General features: G+C 48.2%; 1 non-coding gene across 1 annotated transcript; it reads left to right on the top strand.

Moving 5' to 3' along the window:
• The first annotated feature begins 3,343 nt into the window (after positions 1–3,343).
• On the top strand, positions 3,344–3,416 carry TRNAT-AGU. Its single transcript has one exon. It is a non-coding gene; the product is annotated as a tRNA-Thr (tRNA).
• Positions 3,417–7,985: the final 4,569 nt, after the last annotated feature.

The raw sequence follows: 7,985 nt of genomic DNA, 5'->3' as shown, positions 1-7,985 counted from the left end.
GCTGTGGCAGGGCAGGGTCAGGTTGGATCTCAGGAAAAGATTCTTCCCCCAGAGGGTGGTTGGCACTGACCAGGCTCCCCAGGGCAGTGGGCACAGCCCCAAGGCTGCCAGAGCTCCAGGAGGGTTTGGATGATCCTCTGGGGCACAGGGGGTGACCCTTGGGGATGGGCCTGTGCAGGGTTGAGGGTTGGACTCGCTGATCCTTGTGGGTCCCTTCCAAATCAGCATATTCTGGAATTCTGTGAAAGAGCTCCAACCAGGAAAAATGGATGCTGGAACTACACCTTCACACCTGACTGCACCAGGTTCAGGTGATTTCAACACCAAGCAGGGAATCCAGCAGTACCTCATCCATGTGACTGGGAGAATGCTGCCTTCCAGCAGGACAGTTTCTATTTTTCCAGTTTTCCTACATGCTGGGGCAGACACCCAGCTGTGGGTGGGCAGTGTGGTGGCTGGAGCAGCCCCTGGAGATGCACCAGGCTCAGCTCCATTGGTGACAAACCAGCAGGAACAAGGAGAGCTGGAGCCAGGCTGTACTCAGGTGCTTATCCAGCCTCATGCACCAGGTGAGGCAGCACCCCAGGATCAGGAGTTGTCCCAAATCCAGCATTGCTGTGCAGAGAGTGATGTGTGTCCATCCTGCAGCTCAGGCTCACTCCTTAAGGCCATGTGTCCTGGCCATGCCTGGGCACAACCAGCCACTCTGGGACAGTGCTTCCACCTCCCTGGAAAGCCTCAGTGTGTGTGTGATCCCTCTTGGTGTCACTGGAAGGGAATTCTTTAATTTCTCTGCCTTTGGTTTTGCAGAAGAACATCTCCAAGCTGCAGGACTGTGTGTGGGAAGTGTCCCAGTGGGATGCTGAGGATGGAGACAGGAGGAAGAAACTGTGGAATACAGCCATGAAAGCCTTGGCACTGATTAACCCCTTCCCCCCATGCAGGCACCAGCTGGAAGGTCCTGTCAGTGTGGGATGTGAATATGATGAACCACACCCTGGTGATCACTGCTGACACCTCTGCTGCTGCTGAAAGCCAGCCCTGAGCCCACAGCAGAGGCAGGACCTGGAGCAGGGAGAAAGAAGCAGCAGCTTGTAGGTGCCATGAGGCTGAGTTTGTGCCTGGGGCTGCCCCGTGGGGAACTGATATGGTTTGAAGCTGGCTCCCTGCCAAGTCTCCAAACCTTACCACAAGAAGTCCCTCCCCCCCCAAAACCTCAGGGAGAAGAGGGAGAAAAAAACAACCAAGAAAACCCAAATGAGAGAGAGACAGCTAAAGCAATATATATAAATAAATATATTTACACTTATGTTACAGTTACATACAATTGAAATATATATATAATTTCACAAGGAAAAGGGAAGGGGGAAGGAAAAAGGAACAAAACCAAAATAAAATATATATATATATCCTGATTAGTAGCCCAATATCTAGCAACTAAAAGAATTGGCAAAAAAAAAACTATCTTACTACTCTCCTTGGGACAACCGAGAGTCACTCTGAACCGATCGCCGGCAGCCTCCGTCTCCAAGGTCGACAAGGCCCCACCAGGCCTCGCTCCCCAACCCAACAGACTCAACAGCAGGGAACCTGCACCTCCAAGCTGCCGGATGGAAAGAGAGCGAAGGCCTCTCCTCCTTTCTTCTTATAATCTGGCTTACGAAAAAATCGTAGGGAATACTGGGTAAATCTGGACCCTTCCTCGGTTACAAACTGGTCACCAAGGAAGGCCCAGACCAAACTACCACAGGAACAAGCCCAGCCTGCACAGAGGGCCCAGAATCACATCCAGGAGGAGGTTGGAAGGCACCTGGGAAGGTCAGCTGGACACCCCCTGCTCGAGCAGGGCCACACAGAGCCAGTTGCCCAGGACCGTGTGGTGGGCAAAGGACCAAGTCCATCATTGTATCCCCTCTCCAAACCAGACAGACCCCACAGGCCTCAGGAGGTGCCACAGGCACCTTCCAGCCACAGTGGCCCAAAGGAATGGATCACATCCACCACAGTAGTCCCTCTCCACAACACAAGGATCCCAAAAGCTTTAGGGCCCAGCAGGAAAAGCTGGGCTGAGCACCAGGAAAAGGGGGAGAAAGCAGAACCCTCCCAGTGAAACAAAATCCAGCCACTGTGTTGTGTGGCAGTTGCAGTGAGAACTCTCAGTGCCTGGGTCACTGTGACTGACAGAGCCTTTCCAAACATCACCCAAAATCCAGGGGCTGGAAACAGGCACAGAGCTGTGCCATCAAATACACTCTCTGCAGTAATTACTGATGGCACCCGAGGCACCCAGGCCTTTAAAGTTTAATGGGTGTGTTAAGAAGGGAGGAAACAAAAAAAAATGCTGTGAGTGTTTCTTATGACACTCCTTTCTAACTACCTTTGGTGAAGAATGAAGCTCCAAGAAAGATTACTCTGGAAATTCAGACACCAAAGAGTAGCTTTGAAATACAGAAGTTCCCAAATCAGCCAAGGTGCCCAAAGCAGAGCAGGGACTTCTGAGAAAACACTGACGTGTGTGAAGAGCTGAGAGGAAAAACCAAATACACAGCTGATTCCCAATGGGAAGGAATGGAATAGACTGGTTTGGGTTGAAAGGGATCTTAAAGTTCACCTCATTCCACCCCCTGCCATGGGCAGGGACACCTTCCACTATGCCAAGTTGCTCCAAGCCCCGTCCAGCCTGGCCTTGGACACTTCCAGGGATCCAGGAGCAGCCACAGCTTCTCTGGGCAACCTGGGTCAGGGCCTCCCCACCCTCACAGGGAAGGATTCTTTCCCAATGTCCCATCTAACCCTGCCCTCTGGCAGTGGGAAGCCATTCCCCCTTGTCCTGTCCCTCCAGGCCCTTGTCCCAAGTCCCTCTCCAGCTGTCTTGGAACCCCTTTAGGGCCTGGAAGGCCACATTTAGGTCACCCTGGAGCCTTCTCTTCTCCAGGCTGAATAATCCCATTTTTCTCCACCTTTCCTCATGTGAGAGAGGCTCCCACCCTCAGAGAATCTTTGTGGCCTGTATTTCTTTCCTTCTTTGATAAATTAGTGCAACAACCATGAAGAGGCCAGAGATCATTGGTTCTTGTTCGTAAACTTCCCAATCTACTTGGCCAGGGAAAAGGGAGCCATCCCTCTGGATGTCCTCACAGGAATGAGCTGAAGGAGAGAAAATCCAGGTTTGGGTTGACCTGGTAGTTTTGTGACTCCACTGTTTCTGTTGGTGCAACTTGGAAAGAGAATGGAAAATCCCTGGAGCAGCACATTCCATCAGTGCAGGTTCCATTTCACTGCAGAGTTAAGAGAAAATTATTATATGAAATGTTTGTAAAGGCAAAAGCACCCAAATTTCAGAGGCTCCATAGCTCAGGGGTTAGAGCACTGGTCTAGTAAACCAGGGGTCGTGAGTTCAAATCTCACTGGAGCCTTGTGGGTCCTGAATCTCCTGCAAAGATATTCCTGTTTATTTCCAAAATGTTGCTGAGAGATGATTTTTTGGAACATCCCCCCCAGCCTATATGAAATACAAACACCCCATAGCACCTATAGAAAATAACAGGCAATGAGGAGCAGAGAAAATAGCAATGGTCAGAGTTGCACCCTGGAAACATTTTTAATGCAGAGCAGTCAGAGGCAGGAAACACCCAGTAATGGGATTTAGAGCCTTGTAAACCCTGCAGGCTTTGTGAAGTTCATTGATGAACAAATCTGAAATGGCTGCCAGGTATTTCCAGTCAGAGCTGCTTCATCTCTTCATACATCAGCAGGATGATCAAATTATGTCTCCAGAGCTCAGTGATTGCAGAGCTGGCTGGAAACATCATAAATATGGGGAGGAACAGGAACATTGTTCAACAGTAATAGTAACAACAGAGATCTGCGGGGGGGGCTGGAAAGTTACCATTTTTAAGAATAAAGAAATACCTAGGAATTAACATATTTTGCATCTTGAGTTCCATGAATTGCAGTCCAGATTTGTGAGATTTCCTACTCTGTCTTTGCACAAGTCCCTTTTTCCTGCTCATTTTCCAATAGACTTCCTATACTGAATCCACTAGAGTGATCCAAACCAGTGATGTAAAAGGTCATTTCTGAATTAGAAAAGGGCTCAAAAGCCTGAAACATTTTGTCTGGTGGAGGTGGGCACTTGGTTCACCTCTGTTCAGCCTGTTGCCTCACAGCTCTGTTGTCCCAAAAGAGTGAGTTTTGGTGGGTTGATGTATTTTCTCCGCATGAGGAATGACCTGCAGGAATTTCTTGTCTTTCCTCTGTGTATGTCACAGTAAGGCTAAAGAAACAGGAGTCAGCAGGGTTCCCAGTAATCTGCAACCCAATAAACCAGCACAAGTTATTGTTGCTGTAACCCAAGATACTGGAAAATGGGCAGATGTGTTTTACTGAAAGTGAATTTGCCTCTAGACTGTTGTGGCTCTACATCTCCTTACCCTGTCCCTCATTCCAGCTTATCTTTTATTTTGCTTTTGTATGAAACTGCTGAGCAAGATCCAAAAAGATCTTTGTGGTTCAAGTTCCCTTTTGCAATCAGGCTCCTGATTTTGGCTTAGCTGAGCCTGGGAGGGATGGAAATGATCCTTTGAAACTTTAATGTCTCTCATCTCCCTGCAAAAGCAACAAACACTCAGGATATGTTTTGCTGAATTCTTAATCTATCCTTCAATCTGATGTAAAAGCTCCTCTCCCTGTGACCCTCCTGCAATGTAGAGCACCAAGCACACTGATGATGCTTCTTAAACATGGTGCAAAAATTATTTTCCCCGTGGGCCTGGGCCCTAAATCCCTTTGCATCCATCACCCATCATCTTTTTCTCTGCTGAAAACAGAGCTTTTCAAAAATAGAGCTTGACAAGAGGGGCAAAGAGGGCAAAGTGGTTTATATCCATATTCTGAAGCCTTGGTAAGTGTGGGAGGGAGGGAGGGAGGAAAGGCACCTCCTCATCTTCATTGCTCCCCAGGGCAGTGGGCACGGCCCCAAGGCTGCCAGAGCTCCAGGAGCGTTTGGACAACACTCTGAGGGCCGGGGGGATTGTTGGGGTGTCTGTGCTGGGCCTGGAGCTGGAATGGATGGTCCTGGTGGGTCCCTTCTGTTGACCTGTGAGATGGAAATGCTCTACCTTCTTCCAGAGATGCAGGGAAGGTTGTGTAGCTCTGCCACAAGAGCCGTAACAAGGCTGGTCCCCTTATGGATTTGCTCAGGGAGAACTCCTGCTCTTTAAAGTTGTGACCTGCCCCAATCCAGAACCAGGCACCCTTTCATTGCTCTGTTTAGGAGATTTAAAGGTGTCATCCTATTTATCCATGAAAACTTGTTTTTTCATATTTTCCTGAAAACTTCAGAAACCATTTCTATTTTTAAAGACCATCCTGGACTCTGTGCATTTCTCTGACATGCTTTTCATTCCTGGGTCTCCTTCCAAGGGTTGTATCAAGCGGGGCAGAGAAATCATTTATTTCATTATAAACAACAGTGAACTTTGTGGCCCAGCAGGCTGGACCATGGAGGTGCCCGTGGTCATGCCCTGAACCCAAGGACCACGTTCTCAGAGCTGCATTTCTGCCTTCAGATCAGTTCTAGTCAAGGCCTCAACTAATCCAGTTCTTAAGTCATGCGGGAAACTACAAATAAATAATTTAATCGAGGGAGGGAAAGTTTGAGCAAGAGCCAGTGAAAATGTTCCCATGTTTAAAGAGGCTTTAGACTTAGCAATACAATTTACACTGATGTTAAAATTTGACATACACAAGGATCAAATGGCAGCCTTGAGCCTCAGCCCAGAGGAGAAATATCTGATAAAATTGGTAGGACTGCAGAATTCAGAGTGGGGAAAAATCCCCTAAAGTTATTTATTTTCCAGTTGTCCCATAATGAACATGCTCAATCCATTATTCCAAACAAGATATTGTGGTTTGAACAATATTTTTTAAAAAACAAATCTGAAATGGGTTTTTTTGCATCCTGGAGAAAGGGTGAATGCAGCTGTCAAAGGCAGCTCCAGTTTGCACCATCACCCTCCCACTGCAGTTTCCTCTTGCACCAAGAGCTGTCCCTCGTTCAAACCCTGCTTCCCTACAGAGCTGAACTCCACACCCACAGCCAGAGAAATCCCTAAAATCCATAAACTGTGCCAAGGGATAGGAGCACTTGCTCAGCCACACTGGATGTTTAGGTGGGAGGAAACCCCCTGCTGCTCTCCCAGTCCTTCTACTGACACCTCTGGGTAAGACAAAATGGCCTTTTGGGGAAAATCAAACCAAAATATAAGGAAAAATGATTCACACCAAACAGCTAGTGAAAAATAAAAAAAAAAGAGAGAGAATGAGAAATGCTCAAAGGTTCATCCCCACTTTGCAGTGGTCAAGGGCCAAGGGATCTCTTTCAAACGCAGAGAAGACAAGATTCCCAGATTCCCTCCTCACTGGAGGACAGAGATACTCTGCAGTTAAAGCTCTGCCAGGCACAGGGAGATCTGTACACAGCCTGTGTGTCATCCACCCACAGCCACAACGATTCCTCACCGCCTTGGTGCAGAATTTTTCCCAGGGAGTTTGTCAGCGCCCTGCATTTTAAGCACTGGAACAGGTTCCTCAGGGAAGTGGTGGAGTCACCATCCCTGGAAGTGTTCAAAGAACATGGCACTTCACGACATGGCACTTCGTGACATGGTTTTGTGGGCACAGGGGTGTTTGGTTAAGGGCTGGACTTGATCTTGGAGGTCTCTTCCAATCCTAATGTTTCTGTGACTCTGTGATCTCCCGGAGCCAGTGCAATCACCGCCTGCTTCTCCTGAGTCACAAGGCCTGAAAAGAGCTTTCTATAAAATCCAGTAATGCAACAGCTTCAGTGAGACCTTCTGGCTGCCCAGAAAGGCTGAAAGCAAAGACACTGTGCACCCAAAGCTGATGGAACGTGGTCTTGGTGCTCCCCAGGTGTGCCAGCACTGCAGGTTGATGTGGCATCTTCCCAGAAGGCCTGAAAATCTTGATGCCCTGTCACTGACTGCCCATTTCTTTGGAATATGTGAGCCTCTTGCAAGCACAGAGCCCTAGCAGTAGGCAAAGGTCACCTCCAAGCTGGAGTCAGGCCAAGAAGCTCAGAATCAAAAGCTCCTGGCCAATATCACCATATCCCAAATACCTGCATGGATGTTTGGGAGGGATCACACCCTGACTCCAGTTCACATGGACAGGTGACAGCACTGGCAACATGGCTCAAAGCCACAGACTGATGGGGCAGGTTCTCAAAGCTCTTCTTTAGCATTAAGTGGGGTTTGCACAACACCCTTGTGGAAACACCGAGTTCCAAGTCTCTTACTGGCTGTGCTGCTCACCCTGAAAACTTCCAAATCTATTGAGCAGGCTGGGAAACCTTGCCTTCCTAATGGCAGGTCCCTCAGGGTTTAATACTGGCACTATAATCCTCCAGGACTCCGTGAGATACCACTGACCCACTCAGGGCAGCTGGAATATGAGATTCCTTCACAGCAAACATCCTCGTCCCTGGGGGCAATTCCTCCATGAAAGACCTGGAGTAAAACACAGGATTGTTGTAGTTACTGCAAATTTAACCAAACTATAAAAAGCCAACCACACCCACTTTCACCTGGGCACCCTGCCATTCAACTAGGAACTGGAGGGCAGCTCTGGGATGGGGGTGGGAGTCTGTGAGGACACAGCAGAGGAACGGTGGCTCTGTCTCCAGTGGGGAGATGGAGGGAGTTTATTGTGTTTAGTCTCACCACAGGAAGGCTAAAAGTAGACATGACTAACTCCTATAAATACCACAGGAGTAAACAAACAGCAGGAGAAAGAACTATTTAAACTCAATTACATGATGAGCAGGAATGAATATGTAAGGCTGGAATCTAAAAATTAAAAAAGTTAAAAAAATATGAAAATGAGAGGAGTAATTTTTGCAAGCAGCACAAGCAACACGAGGAGGAAACCCCAGGAGAGGTGACAAACCAGCAGGTTATGGAGGA

The sequence above is a fragment of the Manacus vitellinus genome, unplaced genomic scaffold (assembly GCF_001715985.3).
Source record: "Manacus vitellinus isolate BGI_N305 unplaced genomic scaffold, ASM171598v3 scaffold_27_pilon, whole genome shotgun sequence".
Lineage (NCBI taxonomy): Eukaryota > Metazoa > Chordata > Aves > Passeriformes > Pipridae > Manacus > Manacus vitellinus.
This window is presented reverse-complemented; position numbering and strand designations above follow the sequence as displayed.